General features: G+C 45.8%; 12 non-coding genes and 7 pseudogenes across 12 annotated transcripts; 18 read left to right on the forward strand and 1 right to left on the reverse strand.

Moving 5' to 3' along the window:
- Positions 1–101: 101 nt before the first annotated feature.
- On the forward strand, positions 102–217 carry LOC135023841 (U5 spliceosomal RNA). The gene has a single exon (XR_010220735.1). It is a non-coding gene; the product is annotated as a U5 spliceosomal RNA (small nuclear RNA).
- Positions 218–487: 270 nt separating this feature from the next.
- Positions 488–603, forward strand: LOC135023858 (U5 spliceosomal RNA). The gene has a single exon (XR_010220751.1). It is a non-coding gene; the product is annotated as a U5 spliceosomal RNA (small nuclear RNA).
- Positions 604–889: 286 nt separating this feature from the next.
- LOC135023825 (U5 spliceosomal RNA) lies at positions 890–1005 on the forward strand. The gene has a single exon (XR_010220719.1). It is a non-coding gene; the product is annotated as a U5 spliceosomal RNA (small nuclear RNA).
- Positions 1006–4673: 3668 nt separating this feature from the next.
- On the reverse strand, positions 4674–4837 carry LOC135023540 (U1 spliceosomal RNA). The gene has a single exon (XR_010220483.1). It is a non-coding gene; the product is annotated as a U1 spliceosomal RNA (small nuclear RNA).
- Positions 4838–10859: 6022 nt separating this feature from the next.
- Positions 10860–11023, forward strand: LOC135023868 (U1 spliceosomal RNA). Its single transcript, XR_010220761.1, has one exon. It is a non-coding gene; the product is annotated as a U1 spliceosomal RNA (small nuclear RNA).
- Positions 11024–11175: 152 nt separating this feature from the next.
- On the forward strand, positions 11176–11317 carry LOC135023680 (U1 spliceosomal RNA; annotated as a pseudogene).
- A 691-nt stretch (positions 11318–12008) lies between these two features.
- On the forward strand, positions 12009–12172 carry LOC135023869 (U1 spliceosomal RNA). Its single transcript, XR_010220762.1, has one exon. It is a non-coding gene; the product is annotated as a U1 spliceosomal RNA (small nuclear RNA).
- Positions 12173–12324: 152 nt separating this feature from the next.
- Positions 12325–12466, forward strand: LOC135023684 (U1 spliceosomal RNA; annotated as a pseudogene).
- A 692-nt stretch (positions 12467–13158) lies between these two features.
- On the forward strand, positions 13159–13322 carry LOC135023870 (U1 spliceosomal RNA). Its single transcript, XR_010220763.1, has one exon. It is a non-coding gene; the product is annotated as a U1 spliceosomal RNA (small nuclear RNA).
- Positions 13323–13474: 152 nt separating this feature from the next.
- Positions 13475–13616, forward strand: LOC135023685 (U1 spliceosomal RNA; annotated as a pseudogene).
- Positions 13617–14306: 690 nt separating this feature from the next.
- Positions 14307–14470, forward strand: LOC135023871 (U1 spliceosomal RNA). Its single transcript, XR_010220764.1, has one exon. It is a non-coding gene; the product is annotated as a U1 spliceosomal RNA (small nuclear RNA).
- A 152-nt stretch (positions 14471–14622) lies between these two features.
- Positions 14623–14764, forward strand: LOC135023686 (U1 spliceosomal RNA; annotated as a pseudogene).
- A 692-nt stretch (positions 14765–15456) lies between these two features.
- LOC135023872 (U1 spliceosomal RNA) lies at positions 15457–15620 on the forward strand. Its single transcript, XR_010220765.1, has one exon. It is a non-coding gene; the product is annotated as a U1 spliceosomal RNA (small nuclear RNA).
- Positions 15621–15772: 152 nt separating this feature from the next.
- LOC135023780 (U1 spliceosomal RNA) lies at positions 15773–15914 on the forward strand (annotated as a pseudogene).
- Positions 15915–16605: 691 nt separating this feature from the next.
- Positions 16606–16769, forward strand: LOC135023523 (U1 spliceosomal RNA). The gene has a single exon (XR_010220467.1). It is a non-coding gene; the product is annotated as a U1 spliceosomal RNA (small nuclear RNA).
- A 152-nt stretch (positions 16770–16921) lies between these two features.
- Positions 16922–17063, forward strand: LOC135023688 (U1 spliceosomal RNA; annotated as a pseudogene).
- Positions 17064–17755: 692 nt separating this feature from the next.
- Positions 17756–17919, forward strand: LOC135023873 (U1 spliceosomal RNA). Its single transcript, XR_010220766.1, has one exon. It is a non-coding gene; the product is annotated as a U1 spliceosomal RNA (small nuclear RNA).
- Positions 17920–18071: 152 nt separating this feature from the next.
- On the forward strand, positions 18072–18213 carry LOC135023781 (U1 spliceosomal RNA; annotated as a pseudogene).
- A 691-nt stretch (positions 18214–18904) lies between these two features.
- LOC135023658 (U1 spliceosomal RNA) lies at positions 18905–19068 on the forward strand. The gene has a single exon (XR_010220598.1). It is a non-coding gene; the product is annotated as a U1 spliceosomal RNA (small nuclear RNA).
- Positions 19069–21133: the final 2065 nt, after the last annotated feature.

Here is a 21133-nt window from a genome sequence, read left to right on the forward strand (position 1 = left end):
CTGTCAAGTAAAGGAGATTCAACTGAGGCAGCACAAGGGAACTCTCATCTGGGGACAACAACTGCAGGGAGAACACATATTTTCAGATGAAAATCTTGGTCATGCTCTGGTTTCTCTTCAGAACGAACAAATCTTTCGCCTTTTACTAAAGATTTCCGTGGAGAGGAGCAAAACTGAGTTTTACCTCAATTTTTGCATGCCCCTTCTTTTTGGGGTTTCTTTTATCGGTTTAAAGATAGAATGAGTGTGCTTTAATGAAAGCTCATTTGCATAGAAATTACAGTAAACGTTTGTTTCTTTTCAAACAGAACTTTCTTGACCATGCTACTTGCTTGAAAGATCTGGGAGCACATGGAATACAGTACAAACCATGCTTATAGCAAGGAGAAGCCAGGTGAGAAATCTGCTTTCTTTCAAATTGGGCGCTCACTTTGATCTGAATGAGGACTGCTGGCATGGCACTCAGGCGACAGGTGGAATCTTGGTCATGCTCTGGTTTCTCTTCAGAATGAACAAATCTTTCGCCTTTTATTAAAGATTTCTGTGGAGAGGAGCAAAACTGAGTTTTATCTCAATTTTTGCATGCCCCATATTATTGGGGTTTCTTTTATCAGTTTAAAGACAGAACGAGTGTGCTTTCTTGTTGGCTTTAATGTAAGTTTATTTGTATAACAATGACAGTAAATGTCTGTTTCTTTTCAAGCAGAACTTTCTTGACCATACTAATTGCTTGAAAGATCTGGGAGCACATGGAAAAGAGTACAAACCATGCTTATAGCAAGGGGAAGCCTGGTGAGAAATCTGCTTTCTTTCTTTCATATTGGGTGCTCACTTTGAGCTGAATGAGGACTGCTGGCATGGCACTCAGGCGACAGGTGGAATCTTGGTCATGCTCTGGTTTCTCTTCAGAACGAACAAATCTTTCGCCTTTTACTAAAGATTTCCGTGGAGAGGAGCAAAACTGAGTTTTATCTCAATTTTTGCATGCCCCATATTATTGGGGTTTCTTTTATCAGTTTAAAGACAGAACGAGTGTGCTTTCTTGTTAGCTTTAATGTAAGTTGCCATAGATGCAGTGAAACACGCGTGTAGGGCACGGCGTGTCCGCGTGTATTTGACTCATGTGAAATGTTATAAAACAAAAATATATGATTATGATGTTAGCTGTTAGTCTCCACTAATAGGGAATAGAAGCTGAGCTATAAGAAAGGAATACACTAGATATGATGTCACTTAGCAATTACAATGTCTAAAGTGCATACAGATAGCTACTAATAACTCTTGATAAGAAAGTATATCAGTGTGGGTATATTTATATGATGGGATATTGGGACTAGTGAATATAGGCCCTCATTCCGAGTTGTTCGCTCGTTCTTTTTCATCGCATCGCAGTGAAAATCCGCTTAGTACGCATGCGCAAAGTTCGCACTGCGACTGCGCCAAGTAACTTTACTATGAAGAAAGTATTTTTACTCACGGCTTTTTCTTCGCTCCGGCGATCGTAATGTGATTGACAGGAAATGGGTGTTACTGGGCGGAAACACGGCGTTTCAGGGGCGTGTGGCTGAAAACGCTACCGTTTCCGGAAAAACGCAGGAGTGGCCGGAGAAACGGTGGGAGTGCCTGGGCGAACGCTGGGTGTGTTTGTGACGTCAACCAGGAACGACAAGCACTGAACTGATCGCACAGGCAGAGTAAGTCTGGAGCTACTCTGAAACTGCTAAGTAGTTAGTAATCGCAATATTGCGAATACATCGGTCGCAATTTTAAGAAGCTAAGATTCACTCCCAGTAGGCGGCGGCTTAGCGTGTGTAACTCTGCTAAATTCGCCTTGCGACCGATCAACTCGGAATGAGGGCCATATATCACTCCTGCTGTCCAGATTGGCAATAACCAGACAATTATGATAAGAGTAGAGATGTCACATGGGCTGCTATAGATATTAATTTAATGCTGTATGTGTCATTTGTTACAAATGGATACATTTTCTATGAGTCAGCCTAGCAGCTGCATGTTCTAACAGAACACTATCCTCACACAGAATCTGCTAACCTTGAGATAACTAAATGACAGTGCGTAACAGTCTCTTTACTATAAGACTGTTACAAAGTAATATATATATTTGAAGTCAGTCTAGCAGCTGTGTGTTCCAGCAGTTTATAAGACAAAGAAAATCTCCTATTGTGGAATCTAGACACATGGGACTGCTGGCCTGTGTCATACTATTTCTATGTAATACCAGTAACATGTATATAACTGTTACATAATTGTTACAAATGGATAAATCTTTGAGTCAGCCTAGCAGCTGCATGTCCTAACAGGACACCATAAATCCTTTACAGTGTAACAAATTGATTGGTAACACTTAAAGGCTGGAGAGCAGTTATATGCCTTACTAGCATACTCAATATACCACATTATTACACCAGTTACCACGATTATTGACAGCGCATTTGATATATTATATTACCCTCACACTGAGTCTGTTTACCTTTAGATAACTAAGTGACCGAATATGTAACAGTTTCTCTATCATAAGACTGTTACAAAGTGAGATAGATATATTTGGAAGTCAGTCAAACAGCTGTGTGTTTCAGCGGTTTATAAGAAAATTCCTCATTGTGGAATCTGGACCACTAAGGGTTATTATATATATAGCACATGGAATTGCCACATCTCCCTATATGATAATTTCATTACACTGTAACATAATAAGAATTAACTCTTTAACAGTGTAAATAGAGAGTAATGAATCTCTGACACATGGAATATATTATTTCTTAGATGAATTGGATAAACCATTATGACAGACACTTTGCTTCCTAATAAGAATTGAGGTGGCTATACCTCTAAGGAAAGCATTATTGCCTACGCCTAGATCAGATTAAATAAGATCTGGCTGAATATATGAAGGAAGGTTGCTATTTATATGAGAATTGGAATTGCTATATTCCTTAAGGCAACCCCACCGATTGATATATGTTGTCAATTAAGTATATCTGAACGGCTATATCTGGACCAGATTTAATAAGATCTGGCTGATTATATGAAGGAGGGCTGCTATTTATATTGGAATTGCCATATTCCTTAAGGCAACCGCACCTGTTGGTATATCTCGCCAATTAACTATATCTAAACAGCTAAATTAAAGCTATTCATCATTTTTTTAGTTTGGATATTAATAAATATGATCTTTCCATGATGCATAGAGATTTCCCTATCAAGTGATTCCTTATCCGATATAGAAAGCTATCCCCCTATGGTATTGAATTTTGGAATATAGTCTTAGGGGACACAGAGAAATAAGTGATCCCCATCTACCTAAGCACCCCACAAATTGGAGGTTAGCTTACCGGTTATACTCAATCACCCCCACAAATTCGCCAATGGGGATGGCTTCCCGGGAGGTAACCCCTATTGAGTGAAGGGAGTATATAGGATATGACCCAGTGGTACCTGACGACATAGATACTAACAGCTATTTAATAACATTACGCTAGAAAGTGATTATTAGCAACATATATATCTATATAAACAACCCCGCCAGGGTTGTGCCTTCAAAAATAATCACACACGGACACGCTTTTTAAACCTTTTTTTCACATCTCTTTATTCTTCTTATGCACATGTATGTTAGTTCTGTGATTTTAACCTTTATGTTTCACTGCAGTTTGGGATAATAATATTAATATTTATCCAATTTTAATACATACTTAATAAAGGTTATATTTTATGATTCATTCATTCTGTCCAGTGCGTCAACAGTGCAGATTTCTTCTTGTTTTTTCTCCCAAATTCTATAACAATGACAGTAAATGTTGTTACTTTTCAAACAGAACTTTCTTGACCATGCTACTTGCTTGAAAGATCTGGGAGCACATGGAAAACAGTACAAACCATGCAGTATCACAAGAGCTTTTGATCTTTGATCTTTCATGAAGATAGAGCAGAATTGAGGACACGTCAACAATTTCTGCCGAAGGTGGTTCATCTTTCCACATGGTGCCTTTGGCCACTGACACCTTCGTTGAGTCAAAGTCTCTGGCTGTGGTCAGAACTTTGAAAATTTATGTCACCAGAACGGTTCAGATTAGGAAAACAGAGGCTCTGTTTGTCCTGTATGCTCCCAACAGGATTGGGTGTCCTGCTTCCATGTAGACCATTATGCGCTGGATCTGTGGTAAGATTCAGCATGCTCATTCCACAGCAGGATTGCCGTTACTGAATTAGGTGAAGACCCATTCTACTAGAAAGGTGGGTTCATCCTGGGCAGCTGGTCGGGGAGTCTCGGCATTGCAACTTTGCCGAGCAGCTATTTAGTAAACACTTTTGCTAAGTTTTACAAGTTTGATACCTTGGCTGATGATAACCTCAAGTTGGGTCATTCGGTGCTGCAGAGTCGTACGCACTCTCCCACCCGTTCAAGAGCTTTGGTATAACCCCATGGTTCTTAATGTGACCCCAGCATCCTCTAGGTCGTATGAGAAAATAGGATTTTAATACCTACCGGTAAATCCTTTTCTCTTAGTCCGGAGCTGGGGAGGGTCGCTGCTCGGGCACCCCCCTGTCAAGTGAAGGAGATCCAACTGAGGCAGCACAATGGAACTCTTGAAAGAAGAACAAGGCTAGAGGAAGATCTGAGACAAAGAAATCTGACTTTTACCAGAGCTGACCAGAGGAAAGCACAAACACAGTCCCCCACTACCACAAATAATGCAGTTGAGTTTCCCACATTTGGGGAAATCACAGAGGTCAGCATACCCAGAACGCAATGAATGAACCTAACCCTGGGAGAACAATCTTCATGACCATGGTATCTCCTATGCAAAATAAGTATGATTTGGGATAGGGCTGGGGAGGGCCGCTGCTCAGGCACATCTCTGTCAAGTAAAGGAGATTCAACTGAGGCAGCACAAGGGAACTCTCATCTGGGGACAACAACTGCAGGGAGAACACATATTTTCAGATGAACATGGGAGGGCAGAAGGCTGCCTAATACTGAAGCACCCCCAAACAACAAACCAAATGCAACAACTAGTGCAAGCATTCCTGGGGGAAGGCCTGCCGCAGATGGATTTGCATATGGTGATGTCATCCAAGCAGTGGGTCAAAGTTGGCTTCAACCCTCGTCTGCATATGAAAAGAGAAAAGGGGCATGCAGGGCATGGCGGCCTTTTGCGGCGCTTGGCTGACCCCTAGTTCGCATTAAACACCTCCACCCTCCGTCGGTGTGGGGCTCATGTTGGCTATGCCCCAGCCCCTGAAGCATTCAAGCTGATTTCTTGCTGCAGCTGGGCACTGTAACAGCTCCAGAGCTGCTCTGTAAGGCAAGTAAAAGGGTGTGGGCCCTGCAGCACTACCTGTAGTTTGCATTGTGCGTTGGAAGGCACAAAGTAAGCAGACAGGAGAAGTCAGGAGAGTGCACAAGGGCATAGAAGGCAGCGGCTCAAGAAAAGAGAAGTGGAAACAGACAGCAAACTAGGCTGGAGAGAGACCTGAGACAAAGAGATCTGAATTATACGAGAGCCGACCAGGGGAAACACAAATTATGCAGTCAAGTTTCCCACAGGAGTATATAGGATACGACCCAGTGGTACCTGACGACATAGATACTAACAGCTATTTAATAACATTACGCTAGAAAGTGATTATTAGCAACATATATATCTATATAAACAACCCCGCCAGGGTTGTGCCTTCAAAAATAATCACACACGGACACGCTTTTTAAACCTTTTTTTCACATCTCTTTATTCTTCTTATGCACATGTATGTTAGTTCTGTGATTTTAACCTTTATGTTTCACTGCAGTTTGGGATAATAATATTAATATTTATCCAATTTTAATACATACTTAATAAAGGTTATATTTTATGATTCATTCATTCTGTCCAGTGCGTCAACAGTGCAGATTTCTTCTTGTTTTTTCTCCCAAATTCTATAACAATGACAGTAAATGTTGTTTCTTTTCAAACAGAACTTTCTTGACCATGCTTCTTTCTTGAAAGATCTGGGAGCACATGGAAAACAGTACAAACCATGCAGTATCACAAGAGCCTTTATTTGATCTTTCATGAAGATAGAGCAGAATTGAGGACACGTCAACAATTTCTGCCGAAGGTGGTTCATCTTTCCACATGGTGCCTTTGGCCACTGACACCTTCGTTGAGTCAAAGTCTCTGGCTGTGGTCAGAACTTTGAAAATTTATGTCACCAGAACGGTTCAGATTAGGAAAACAGAGGCTCTGTTTGTCCTGTATGCTCCCAACAGGATTGGGTGTCCTGCTTCCATGTAGACCATTATGCGCTGGATCTGTGGTAAGATTCAGCATGCTCATTCCACGGCAGGATTGCCGTTACTGAATTAGGTGAAGACCCATTCTACTAGAAAGGTGGGTTCATCCTGGGCAGCTGGTCGGGGAGTCTCGGCATTGCAACTTTGCCGAGCAGCTATTTAGTAAACTCTTTTGCTAAGTTTTAAAAGTTTTAGAGTAAAGGAGATTCAACTGAGGCAGCACAAGGGAACTCCCATCTGGGGACAACAACTGCAGTGAGAACACATATTTTCAGATGAACATGGGAGGGCAGAAGGCTGCCTAATACTGAAGCACCCCCAAACAACAAACCAAATGCAACAACTAGTGCAAGCATTCTCCTATATTAACCCAATTTTGTACTGCCCGCAGCGCATTGTGATAGGTAATAGGGCCTGATTCAGGTTGGATTGCAATCACAATAAGCGATCCAACTGCAAAAATTGCTAAGAGCATACGCATGTGCCTGCATTTTCTGCGGCACCCCGCAGAGAATGCGATCGCCTCTGCCTGTCAATCGGGGCGGGGGGGGGGATAGGTGGGTCAGCAACACTCCATTTCCAAGTCAGGGATGGAGCGGTGCGGGTGCAAGGCTTCAAAATGGGGTCTGCAACGGAGGAAACACAGGGGGCGTGGTCACAGCGGCTGTATGACATCACATTCAGCCGCTGTGATCACAAAAATGGTGGCGGCTTCCTGCGCGCACATACAGTCTGCACCAGCAGGAGGCTACACCATTTTTTATGATCACGCTGAACTGCAGTGCGACTGCAATTACAGCATGGTCAAGAAGGGAGGCGTCATGCTGGGTGGCCATGTCCTGTCACTGTGCAGGAGCCAGCACCGCTCACACACTAGTCCCCGGGTGCAGCCCCCAACCCCCGGGACACCCGGAGCAACAAAATGTAGATTCAGGCCACCAGGCCACGCCCCTACCTATGAAACCATGCCTCCTTTTTACCATTGCGCTGCTTATCTGCGCGCACTGCATTACAATCTCCCTCGCCACCTCTCTGGGTGTCACCAGTAATAGTGACACCTCTGCCATGCTTGTAGCAGCTGGTCCTAAGATCTACGCCTCAAGCCCTGAGTGTTTGCCCTTGTGACTTGTTGATCATGATAGCGAAGCAGATGCTTACAGAAAACTGCAGGGGCTTAGATTGAAAATAAAAAAATTGATGGGTATAAGGTAGAGAGGAGCGGGTTCGGTTCTCCGAGAACCGAATTCCCCACGAACTCCACGTGGTTTACACTGGTCCGAGGCAGGCTCGGTTGTTCCCGCCTGACTTGGAAAACCTGAACAAGGGAAAATGTCATCATCCCGCTGTCGGATTCTCGCGAGATTCGGATTCCATATAAAGAGCTGCGCGTTGCTGCCATTTTTACTTGTGCATTGAAGAGAGAGCGGAGAGGACGTGGCTATGTTCTCTCAGTGGAAATCTCAATATCAGTGCTCAGTATCAGTGGTTACTTATTGCTGCTCAGTAATACTAGTAGTGTGTCTCTCCTGCTCAGTGTCAGTTCTCAGTAGTATCCTCATCAGTGCTCAGTATCACTGCTCATTGTCTTGTGCTGCATTGTGGTGCTCAGCATACTACAGTACATTACTAATAGTCCAGTGCTGCATCTTGCTGCTCTGTGTCAGTTCTAGTATCCTCATCAGTGCTCACTATCACTGCTCATTGCATTGTGGTGTTCTGTATACTACAATAACATAGTAATATAGTAACATAGTTTTTGAGGTTGAATAGAGGCAAATTGCCCATCGTGTTCAACCTGTTTTAAGTTGTGATGATTCTACATACTTGCTGAATAATGTTTTATGACTAGTTAGCTACTATAACTCATGTTACCCCCGGATTAACCATGTTAATATTTTAAGTATTATAACCTTGGATAGCTTTTTCATTCAGAAATGTATCCATTCCTTTCTTAAATCCAATTACAGAGTCCGCCATTACCACCTTCCCTGGCAGGGAATTCCACATCCTGATTGCCCTAACAGTTAAGAAACCTTTCCTCCATTGCGTTCTGAACTTTCCTCCAGTCGCAGCGAGTGACCACGTGTTCTTTTAATAAATAATTCCTCTGATAACTCTTTGTTATGTATCTTTACATATTTGAAGATATTAATAATATCTCCTCTTAGGCACCTCTTTTCTAGTGTATAAATATTCAGCCTAGTAAGTCTTTCCTTATAGTCCAGTACTTTTAGGCCTTTAATCAATTTAGTCTTCAGGATCTCTTACACTTCCATGAGCAGCAGAGTAGTGCAATGGAAGCATGCTGGGCCCATAACCCAGAGGTTGATTGATCGAAACTATCCTCTGCTATGTGCATTTTTTTTTTTTATAATTAATGTAATAAAAAACTGGGATTGATATTTTGGCTCTTTTATTTTTACTTAAAGTACAATAACTTTTATCATTTTAATTTGTTTTAATAGTATATTGACAGCATTGTTTTCTTTAAAAAATCCACTTAATTTTCTTTACCCTATTACTGAAATGGTAATTGACAAAAACAAACTACATTGTCACCAGAAGAGCAATGCAAAATGTACAAGTGATATATGAAAATCATCTTCCATCTTGAATTTCAATGATGCATTGGGACAACAATTTGTGAGAAACATCTTCACCCATAAAGAAAGATTTTCTTAATTCCTTACCTGTGTGCTGATTAGATATCACCTTGTTTTCACATTAAACAGACTTCCCCATGAGGAAGCAGCAAGGATGCAGTGACGTTTCCTGGTGTCAACCTGTATTATTTCAGTAGACATTGAAATGAGGATGCATCTTTGATGCCTTTCCAATGAAGCAAGTTTATTTCAGTAATAGGTGAAAAACCATTCCTACAAAGGTGTTAATCAGAGACTTGGCTTTGTGGACACTTTTCAGAGAGCAAATTTGTTAGCATAAACATAAAATCAGAAAATGAAGAGCTGTTTAATCACTCAATTGGACTTTTCTGCCAGCATATTTTTTTTTCTCTGCAACCCACTGCTAAATTGTGCTTCCTAGCTGTTTTTTTATAAAATCACTTAATCAAATCTAACTCTGATTACATCAGAGAAGGCCAGGTACCCTACACCATAAGGGGGTTTTTTGAAATTTTGACTTGTCTACTTAAAGATCACCAAAATCTGATTACAAGGTCAATTACATCCCTGGGTGGGATTGAACCACCAACCTTTTTGTGAATAGGCAAACATGATAACCGATTGCGCCACAGATACACCTTGCAAAAGTCAATACTGACAAAGGCTAATAATCATTCATCTAGAACGTTTCCTAGAAAAACTTTAAAAAGTCAATAATCTGGAGAATTTTTGTAAGAAACACATTGGTACTTTCCCATGATGAGTGAGTGCTTCAGGATTTCTTGCACTTACATGGGCTATTAACCAAAAGGTTGGTGGTTCAATCCCACCCAGGGATGTAATTGACCTTGTCATCAGATTTTGGTGATCTTTAAGTAGACAAGTCAAAATTTCAAACCCCCTCTTATGGTGTAGGGTACCTGGCCTACTCTGACGTAATCAGAGTTAGATTTAATTAAGTGATTTTATAAAAAACAGCTAGGAAGCACAATTTAGCAGTGGGTTGAAGAGAAAAAAATAACATTTTAAACCTACCGGTAATTTTTTTTTCTCGTAGTCCGTAGAGGATGATGGGGACTCCGTAAGGACCATGGGGGATAGACAGGCTCCGCAGCAGACATGGGCACTTTAAGAAAGACTTTAGATCTGGGTGTGCACTGGCTCCTCCCTCTATGCCCCTCCTCCATACCTCAGTTAGAGAAACTGTGCCCAGAGGAGACGGACAGTACGAGGAAAGGATTTTTGTTAATCCAAGGTCAAGATTCATACCAGCCACACCAATCACACCGTATAACTTGTGATATACTACACAGTTAACAGTATGAAAACAACATAGCATCAGTCCAAGACCGATGAAAACTAACATATAACCCTTATGTAAGCAATAACTATATACAAGTCTTGCAGAAGTAGACCGCACTTGGGACGGGCACCCAGCATCCTCTACGGACTACGAGAAAAAGATTTACCGGTAGGTTTAAAATCTTATTTTCTCTTACGTCCTAGAGGATGCTGGGGACTCCGTAAGGACCATGGGGATTATACCAAAGCTCCCAAACGGGCAGGAGAGTGCGGATGACTCTGCAGCACCGATTGAGCAAACAGGAGGTCCTCCTCAGCCAGGGTATCAAACTTATAGAACTTTGCAAAGGTGTTTGAACCAACTTTGACCCACTGCTTGGATGACATCACCATATGCAAATCCATCTGCGGCAGGCCTTCCCCCAGGAATGCTTGCACTAGTTGTTGCATTTGGTTTGTTGTTTGGGGGTGCTTCAGTATTAGGCAGCCTTCTGCCCTCCCATGTTCATCTGAAAATATGTGTTCTCCCTGCAGTTGTTGTCCCCAGATGAGAGTTCCCTTGTGCTGCCTCAGTTGAATCTCCTTTACTTGAGAGAGATGTGCCTGAGCAGCGGCCCTCCCCAGCCCTATCCCAAATCATACTTATTTTGCATAGGAGATACCATGGTCATGAAGATTGTTCTCCCAGGGTTAGGTTCATTCATTGCATTCTGGGTATGCTGACCCCTGTGATTTCCCCAAATGTGGGAAACTCAACTGCATTATTTGTGGTAGTGGGGGACTGTGTTTGTGCTTTCCTCTGGTCAGCTCTGGTAAAAGTCAGATTTCTTTGTCTCAGATCTTCCTCTAGCCTTGTTCTTCTTTCGAGAGTTCCCTTGTGCTGCCTCAGTTGGATCTCCTTCACTTGACAGGGGGGTGCCCGAGCAGCGACCCTCCCCAGCTCTAGCCCAACTCCTACTTACCTGCCAGGTGAGATACTATGATCATGAAGATGCTTCTCCCAGGGCAAGGCTCACCCATTGCACTCTGGGTGTGCTGCCCCTGCGATTTCCCCAAATGTGGGAAACTTGACTGTATAATTTGTGTTTCCCCTGGTCGGCTCTCATATAATTCAGATCTCTTTGTCTCAGGTCGCTCTCCAGCCTAGTTTGCTGTCTGTTTCCACTACTTTTTCTTGAGCCCCTCCCTTCTATACCCTTGTGCACTATCCTGACTTCTCCCGTCTGCTTACTTTGTGCCTTCCAACGCACAATGCAAACTACAGGTAGTGCTGCAGGGCCCACACCCTTTTACTTTCTTTACAGAGCAGCTCTGGAGCTGTTACAGTGCCCAGCTGCTGCAAGAAATCAGCTTGAATGCTCCAGGGGCTGGGGCATAGCCAACATGAGCCCCACACCGAAGGAGGGTGGAGGTGTTTAATGCGAACTAGGGGTCATCCAAGCGCCGCAAAAGGCCGCCATGCCCTGCACACCCCTTTATTCTTTTCATATGCAGACGAGGGTTGAAGCCAACTTTGACCCACTGCTTGGATGACATCACCATATTCAAATCCATCTGCTGCAGGCCTTCCCCCAGGAATGCTTGCACTAGTTGTTGCATTTGGTTTGTTGTTTGGGGGTGCTTCAGTATTAGGCAGCCTTCTGCCCTCCCATGTTCATCTGAAAATATGTGTTCTCCCTGCAGTTGTTGTCCCCAGATGAGAGTTCCCTTGTGCTGCCTCAGTTGAATCTCCTTTACTTGACAGAGATGTGCCTGAGCAGCGGCCCTCCCCAGCCCTATCCCAAATCATACTTATTTTGCATAGGAGATACCATGGTCATGAAGATTGTTCTCCCAGGGTTAGGTTCATTCATTGCATTCTGGGTATGCTGACCCCTGTGATTTCCCCAAATGTGGGAAACTCAACTGCATTATTTGTGGTAGTGGGGGACTGTGTTTGTGCTTTCCTCTGGTCAACTCTGGTAAAAGTCAGATTTCTTTGTCTCAGATCTTCCTCTAGCCTTGTTCTTCTTTCGAGAGTTCCCTTGTGCTGCCTCAGTTGGATCTCCTTCACTTGACAGGGGGGTGCCCGAGCAGCGACCCTCCCCAGCTCTAGCCCAACTCCTACTTACCTGCCAGGTGAGATACTATGATCATGAAGATGCTTCTCCCAGGGCAAGGCTCACCCATTGCACTCTGGGTGTGCTGCCCCTGCGATTTCCCCAAATGTGGGAAACTTGACTGCATAATTTGTGTTTCCCCTGGTCGGCTCTCATATAATTCAGATCTCTTTGTCTCAGATCTCTCTCCAGCCTAGTTTGCTGTCTGTTTCCACTTCTTTTTTCTTGAGCCCCTCCCTTCTATACCCTTGTGCACTATCCTGACTTCTCCCGTCTGCTTACTTTGTGCCTTCCAACGCACAATGCAAACTACAGGTAGTGCTGCAGGGCCCACACCCTTTTACTTGCTTTACAGAGCAGCTCTGGAGCTGTTACAGTGCCCAGCTGCTGCAAGAAATCAGCTTGAATGCTTCAGGGGCTGGGGCATAGCCAACATGAGCCCCACACCGAAGGAGGGTGGAGGTGTTTAATGCGAACTAGGGGTCATCCAAGCGCCGCAAAAGGCCGCCATGCCCTGCACACCCCTTTTTTCTTTTCATATGCAGACGAGGGTTGAAGCCAACTTTGACCCACTGCTTGGATGACATCACCATATGCAAATCCATCTGCTGCAGGCCTTCCCCCAGGAATGCTTGCACTAGTAGTTGCATTTGGTTTGTTGTTTGGGGGTGCTTCAGTTTTAGGCAGCCTTCTGCCCTCCCATGTTCATCTGAAAATATGTGTTCTCCCTGCAGTTGTTGTCCCCAGATGAGAGTTCCCTTGTGCTGCCTCAGTTGAATCTCTTTTACTTGACAGAGATGTGCCTGAGCAGCGGCCCTCCCCAGCCCTATCCCAAATCATACTTATTTTGCATAGGAGATACCATGGTCATGAAGATTGTTCTCCCAGGGTTAGGTTCATTCATTGCATTCTGGGTATGCTGACCCCTGTGATTTCCCCAAATGTGGGAAACTCAACTGCATTATTTGTGGTAGTGGGGGACTGTGTTTGTGCTTTCCTCTGGTCAGCTCTGGTAAAAGTCAGATTTCTTTGTCTCAGATCTTCCTCTAGCCTTGTTCTTCTTTCGAGAGTTGCCTTGTGCTGCCTCAGTTGGATCTCCTTCACTTGACAGGGGGGTGCCCGAGCAGCGACCCTCCCCAGCTCTAGCCCAACTCCTACTTACCTGCCAGGTGAGATACTATGATCATGAAGATGCTTCTCCCAGGGCAAGGCTCACCCATTGCACTCTGGGTGTGCTGCCCCTGCGATTTCCCCAAATGTGGGAAACTTGACTGCATAATTTGTGTTTCCCCTGGTCGGCTCTCATATAATTCAGATCTCTTTGTCTCAGGTCTCTCCAGCCTAGTTTGCTGTCTGTTTCCACTTCTTTTTTCTTGAGCCCCTCCCTTCTATACCCTTGTGCACTATCCTGACTTCTCCCGTCTGCTTACTTTGTGCCTTCCAACGCACAATGCAAACTACAGGTAGTGCTGCAGGGCCCACACCCTTTTACTTGCTTTACAGAGCAGCTCTGGAGCTGTTACAGTGCCCAGCTGCTGCAAGAAATCAGCTTGAATGCTTCAGGGGCTGGGGCATAGCCAACATGAGCCCCACACCGAAGGAGGGTGGAGGTGTTTAATGCGAACTAGGGGTCATCCAAGCGCCGCAAAAGGCCGCCATGCCCTGCACACCCCTTTTTTCTTTTCATATGCAGACGAGGGTTGAAGCCAACTTTGACCCACTGCTTGGATGACATCACCATATGCAAATCCATCTGCTGCAGGCCTTCCCCCAGGAATGCTTGCACTAGTAGTTGCATTTGGTTTGTTGTTTGGGGGTGCTTCTGTTTTAGGCAGCCTTCTGCCCTCCCATGTTCATCTGAAAATATGTGTTCTCCCTGCAGTTGTTGTCCCCAGATGAGAGTTCCCTTGTGCTGCCTCAGTTGAATCTCTTTTACTTGACAGAGATGTGCCTGAGCAGCGGCCCTCCCCAGCCCTATCCCAAATCATACTTATTTTGCATAGGAGATACCATGGTCATGAAGATTGTTCTCCCAGGGTTAGGTTCATTCATTGCATTCTGGGTATGCTGACCCCTGTGATTTCCCCAAATGTGGGAAACTCAACTGCATTATTTGTGGTAGTGGGGGACTGTGTTTGTGCTTTCCTCTGGTCAGCTCTGGTAAAAGTCAGATTTCTTTGTCTCAGATCTTCCTCTAGCCTTGTTCTTCTTTCGAGAGTTCCCTTGTGCTGCCTCAGTTGGATCTCCTTCACTTGACAGGGGGGTGCCCGAGCAGAGACCCTCCCCAGCTCTAGCCCAACTCCTACTTACCTGCCAGGTGAGATACTATGATCATGAAGATGCTTCTCCCAGGGCAAGGCTCACCCATTGCACTCTGGGTGTGCTGCCCCTGCGATTTCCCCAAATGTGGGAAACTTGACTGCATAATTTGTGTTTCCCCTGGTCGGCTCTCATATAATTCAGATCTCTTTGTCTCAGGTCTCTCTCCAGCCTAGTTTGCTGTCTGTTTCCACTTCTTTTTTCTTGAGCCCCTCCCTTCTATACCCTTGTGCACTATCCTGACTTCTCCCGTCTGCTTACTTTGTGCCTTCCAACGCACAATGCAAACTACAGGTAGTGCTGCAGGGCCCACACCCTTTTACTTGCTTTACAGAGCAGCTCTGGAGCTGTTACAGTGCCCAGCTGCTGCAAGAAATCAGCTTGAATGCTTCAGGGGCTGGGGCATAGCCAACATGAGCCCCACACCGAAGGAGGGTGGAGGTGTTTAATGCGAACTAGGGGTCATCCAAGCGCCGCAAAAGGCCGCCATGCCCTGCACACCCCTTTATTCTTTTCATATGCAGACGAGGGTTGAAGCCAACTTTGACCCACTGCTTGGATGACATCACCATATTCAAATCCATCTGCTGCAGGCCTTCCCCCAGGAATGCTTGCACTAGTTGTTGCATTTGGTTTGTTGTTTGGGGGTGCTTCAGTATTAGGCAGCCTTCTGCCCTCCCATGTTCATCTGAAAATATGTGTTCTCCCTGCAGTTGTTGTCCCCAGATGAGAGTTCCCTTGTGCTGCCTCAGTTGAATCTCCTTTACTTGACAGAGATGTGCCTGAGCAGCGGCCCTCCCCAGCCCTATCCCAAATCATACTTATTTTGCATAGGAGATACCATGGTCATGAAGATTGTTCTCCCAGGGTTAGGTTCATTCATTGCATTCTGGGTATGCTGACCCCTGTGATTTCCCCAAATGTGGGAAACTCAACTGCATTATTTGTGGTAGTGGGGGACTGTGTTTGTGCTTTCCTCTGGTCAGCTCGGGTAAAAGTCAGATTTCTTTGTCTCAGATCTTCCTCTAGCCTTGTTCTTCTTTCGAGAGTTCCCTTGTGCTGCCTCAGTTGGATCTCCTTCACTTGACAGGGGGGTGCCCGAGCAGCGACCCTCCCCAGCTCTAGCCCAACTCCTACTTACCTGCCAGGTGAGATACTATGATCATGAAGATGCTTCTCCCAGGGCAAGGCTCACCCATTGCACTCTGGGTGTGCTGCCCCTGCGATTTCCCCAAATGTGGGAAACTTGACTTCATAATTTGTGTTTCCCCTGGTCGGCTCTCATATAATTCAGATCTCTTTGTCTCAGGTCTCTCTCCAGCCTAGTTTGCTGTCTGTTTCCACTTCTTTTTTCTTGAGCCCCTCCTTCTATACCCTTGTGCACTATCCTGACTTCTCCCGTCTGCTTACTTTGTGCCTTCCAACGCACAATGCAAACTACAGGTAGTGCTGCAGGGCCCACACCCTTTTACTTGCTTTACAGAGCAGCTCTGGAGCTGTTACAGTGCCCAGCTGCTGCAAGAAATCAGCTTGAATGCTTCAGGGGCTGGGGCATAGCCAACATGAGCCCCACACCGAAGGAGGGTGGAGGTGTTTAATGCGAACTAGGGGTCATCCAAGCGCCGCAAAAGACCGCCATGCCCTGCACACCCCTTTTTTCTTTTCATATGCAGACGAGGGTTGAAGCCAACTTTGACCCACTGCTTGGATGACATCACCATATGCAAATCCATCTGCTGCAGGCCTTCCCCCAGGAATGCTTGCACTAGTAGTTGCATTTGGTTTGTTGTTTGGGGGTGCTTCAGTTTTAGGCAGCCTTCTGCCCTCCCATGTTCATCTGAAAATATGTGTTCTCCCTGCAGTTGTTGTCCCCAGATGAGAGTTCCCTTGTGCTGCCTCAGTTGAATCTCTTTTACTTGACAGAGATGTGCCAGAGCAGCGGCCCTCCCCAGCCCTATCCCAAATCATACTTATTTTGCATAGGATATACCATGGTCATGAAGATTGTTCTCCCAGGGTTAGGTTCATTCATTGCATTCTGGGTATGCTGACCCCTGTGATTTCCCCAAATGTGGGAAACTCAACTGCATTATTTGTGGTAGTGGGGGACTGTGTTTGTGCTTTCCTCTGGTCAGCTCTGGTAAAAGTCAGATTTCTTTGTCTCAGATCTTCCTCTAGCCTTGTTCTTCTTTCGAGAGTTCCCTTGTGCTGCCTCAGTTGGATCTCCTTCACTTGACAGGGGGGTGCCCGAGCAGCGACCCTCCCCAGCTCTAGCCCAACTCCTACTTACCTGCCAGGTGAGATACTATGATCATGAAGATGCTTCTCCCAGGGCAAGGCTCACCCATTGCACTCTGGGTGTGCTGCCCCTGCGATTTCCCCAAATGTGGGAAACTTGACTGCATAATTTGTGTTTCCCCTGGTCGGCTCTCATATAATTCAGATCTCTTTGTCTCAGGTCTCTCTCCAGCCTAGTTTGCTGTCTGTTTCCACTTCTTTTTTCTTGAGCCCCTCCCTTCTATACCCTTGTGCACTATCCTGACTTCTCCCGTCTGCTTACTTTGTGCCTTCCAACGCACAATGCAAACTACAGGTAGTGCTGCAGGGCCCACACCCTTTTACTTGCTTTACAGAGCAGCTCTGGAGCTGTTACAGTGCCCAGCTGCTGCAAGAAATCAGCTTGAATGCTTCAGGGGCTGGGGCATAGCCAACATGAGCCCCACACCGAAGGAGGGTGGAGGTGTTTAATGCGAACTAGGGGTCATCCAAGCGCCGCAAAAGGCCGCCATGCCCTGCACACCCCTTTATTCTTTTCATATGCAGACGAGGGTTGAAGCCAACTTTGACCCACTGCTTGGATGACATCACCATATTCAAATCCATCTGCTGCAGGCCTTCCCCCAGGAATGCTTGCACTAGTTGTTGCATTTGGTTTGTTGTTTGGGGGTGCTTCAGTATTAGGCAGCCTTCTGCCCTCCCATGTTCATCTGAAAATATGTGTTCTCCCTGCAGTTGTTGTCCCCAGATGAGAGTTCCCTTGTGCTGCCTCAGTTGAATCTCCTTTACTTGACAGAGATGTGCCTGAGCAGCGGCCCTCCCCAGCCCTATCCCAAATCATACTTATTTTGCATAGGAGATACCATGGTCATGAAGATTGTTCTCCCAGGGTTAGGTTCATTCATTGCATTCTGGGTATGCTGACCCCTGTGATTTCCCCAAATGTGGGAAACTCAACTGCATTATTTGTGGTAGTGGGGGACTGTGTTTGTGCTTTCCTCTGGTCAGCTCGGGTAAAAGTCAGATTTCTTTGTCTCAGATCTTCCTCTAGCCTTGTTCTTCTTTCGAGAGTTCCCTTGTGCTGCCTCAGTTGGATCTCCTTCACTTGACAGGGGGGTGCCCGAGCAGCGACCCTCCCCAGCTCTAGCCCAACTCCTACTTACCTGCCAGGTGAGATACTATGATCATGAAGATGCTTCTCCCAGGGCAAGGCTCACCCATTGCACTCTGGGTGTGCTGCCCCTGCGATTTCCCCAAATGTGGGAAACTTGACTTCATAATTTGTGTTTCCCCTGGTCGGCTCTCATATAATTCAGATCTCTTTGTCTCAGGTCTCTCTCCAGCCTAGTTTGCTGTCTGTTTCCACTTCTTTTTTCTTGAGCCCCTCCTTCTATACCCTTGTGCACTATCCTGACTTCTCCCGTCTGCTTACTTTGTGCCTTCCAACGCACAATGCAAACTACAGGTAGTGCTGCAGGGCCCACACCATTTTACTTGCTTTACAGAGCAGCTCTGGAGCTGTTACAGTGCCCAGCTGCTGCAAGAAATCAGCTTGAATGCTTCAGGGGCTGGGGCATAGCCAACATGAGCCCCACACCGAAGGAGGGTGGAGGTGTTTAATGCGAACTAGGGGTCATCCAAGCGCCGCAAAAGACCGCCATGCCCTGCACACCCCTTTTTTCTTTTCATATGCAGACGAGGGTTGAAGCCAACTTTGACCCACTGCTTGGATGACATCACCATATGCAAATCCATCTGCTGCAGGCCTTCCCCCAGGAATGCTTGCACTAGTAGTTGCATTTGGTTTGTTGTTTGGGGGTGCTTCAGTTTTAGGCAGCCTTCTGCCCTCCCATGTTCATCTGAAAATATGTGTTCTCCCTGCAGTTGTTGTCCCCAGATGAGAGTTCCCTTGTGCTGCCTCAGTTGAATCTCCTTTACTTGACAGAGATGTGCCTGAGCAGCGGCCCTCCCCAGCCCTATCCCAAATCATACTTATTTTGCATAGGAGATACCATGGTCATGAAGATTGTTCTCCCAGGGTGAGGTTCATTCATTGCATTCTGGGTATGCTGACCCCTGTGATTTCCCCAAATGTGGGAAACTCGACTGCATTATTTGTGGTAGTGGGGGACTGTGTTTGTGCTTTCCTCTGGTCAGCTCTGGTAAAAGTCAGATTTCTTTGTCTCAGATCTTCCTCTAGCCTTGTTCTTCTTTCGAGAGTTCCCTTGTGCTGCCTCAGTTGGATCTCCTTCACTTGACAGGGGGTGCCCAAGCAGCAATCTTCCACAGCTCTAGCCCAACTCCTACTTACCTGCCAGGTGAGATACTATGATCTTCACTGTTAGGGCAATCAGGATGTGGAATTCCCTGCCAGGGAAGGTGGTAATGGTGGACTCTGTAATTGGATTTAAAAAAGGAATGGATACATTTCTGAATGAAAAAGCTATCCAAGGTTATAATACTTAAATTATCAACATGGTTAATCCGGGGGTAACATGAGTTGTAGTAGTTAACTAGTCATAAAACATTATTCAGCAAGTATGTAGAATCATCACAACTTAAAACAGGTTGAACACGATGGGCAATTTGCCTCTTTTCAACCTCAAAAACTATATTACTATATGTTACTATATTACTATGTTACTGTAGTATACAGAACACCACAATGTAATGAGCAGTGATAGTGAGCACTGATGAGGATACTAGAACTGACACTGAGCAGCAAGATGCAGCACTGGACTAGTAGTAATGTACTGTAGTATGCTGAGCACCACAATGCAGCACAAGACAATGAGCAGTGATACTGAGCACTGATGAGGATACTACTGAGAACTGACACTGAGCAGGAGAGACACACTACTAGTATTACTGAGCAGCAATAAGTAACCACTGATACTGAGCACTGATATTGAGATTTCCACTGAGAGAACATAGCCACGTCCTCTCCACTCTCTCTTCAATGCACGAGTAAAAATGGCGGCAACGCGCAGCTCTTTATATGAAATCCGAATCTCGCGAGAATCCGACAGCGGGATGATGACATTTTCCCTTGTTCAGGTTTTCCGAGTCAGGCGGGAACAACCGAGCCTGCCTCGGACCAGTGTAAACCACGTGGAGTTCGTGGGGAATTCGGTTCTCGGAGAACCGAACCCGCTCCTCTCTACCTTATACCCATCAATTTTTTTATTTTCAATCTAAGCCCCTGCAGTTTTCTGTAAGCATCTGCTTCGCTATGATGATCAACAAGTCACAAGGGCAAACACTCAGGGCTTGAGGCGTAGATCTTAGGACCAGCTGCTACAAGCATGGCAGAGGTGTCACTATCACTGGTGACACCCAGAGAGGTGGCGAAGGAGATTGTAATGCAGTGCGCGCAGATAAGCAGCGCAATGGTAAAAAGGAGGCATGGTTTCATAGGTAGGGGCGTGGCCTGGTTGCCTGAATCTACATTTTGTTGCTCCGGGTGTCCCGGGGGTTGGGGGCTGCACCCGGGGACTAGTGTGTGAGCGGTGCTGGCTCCTGCACAGTGACAGGACATGGCCACCCAGCATGACGCCTCCCTTCTTGACCATGCTGTAATTGCAGTCGCACTGCAGTTCAGCGTGATCATAAAAAATGGTGTAGCCTTCTGCTGGTGCAGACTGTATGTGCGCGCAGGAAGCCGCCACAATTTTTGTGATCACAGCGGCTGAATGTGATGTCATACAGCCGCTGTGACCACGCCCCCTGTGTCTCCTCCGTTGCAGACCCCATTTTGAAGCCTTGCCCCCGCACCGCTCCATCCCTGACTTGGAAATGGAGTGTTGCTGACCCCCCTCTCCCCCCCTGCCCCGATTGACAGGCAGAGGCGATCGCATTCTCTGCGGGGTGCCGCAGAAAATGCAGGCACATGCGTATGCTCTTAGCAATTTTTGCAGTTGGATCGCTTATTGTGATTGCAATCCAACCTGAATCAGGCCCTATTACCTATCACAATGCGCTGCGGGCAGTACAAAATTGGTTTAATATGGGAGAAAAACCCCCAGACCTGTGCTCCTTAACTGTACCTGGTGGCTTGTGGAGCGGCTGCCCAGTAATCAGTGTCCACGCCAGTACGCACACGGTCCACCCCCTACGGCCACGCTCCCCTTCATCAGCGGCCTCGTGATCCGGAAGGGCGGTGTGTGTGTGACTGACCTTAGGAAGAAACCGGAGCCTCCGCTGCAGTGATCCAGCAA

The sequence above is a fragment of the Pseudophryne corroboree genome, unplaced genomic scaffold, assembly GCF_028390025.1.
Source record: "Pseudophryne corroboree isolate aPseCor3 unplaced genomic scaffold, aPseCor3.hap2 scaffold_400, whole genome shotgun sequence".
Taxonomy (NCBI): domain Eukaryota; kingdom Metazoa; phylum Chordata; class Amphibia; order Anura; family Myobatrachidae; genus Pseudophryne; species Pseudophryne corroboree.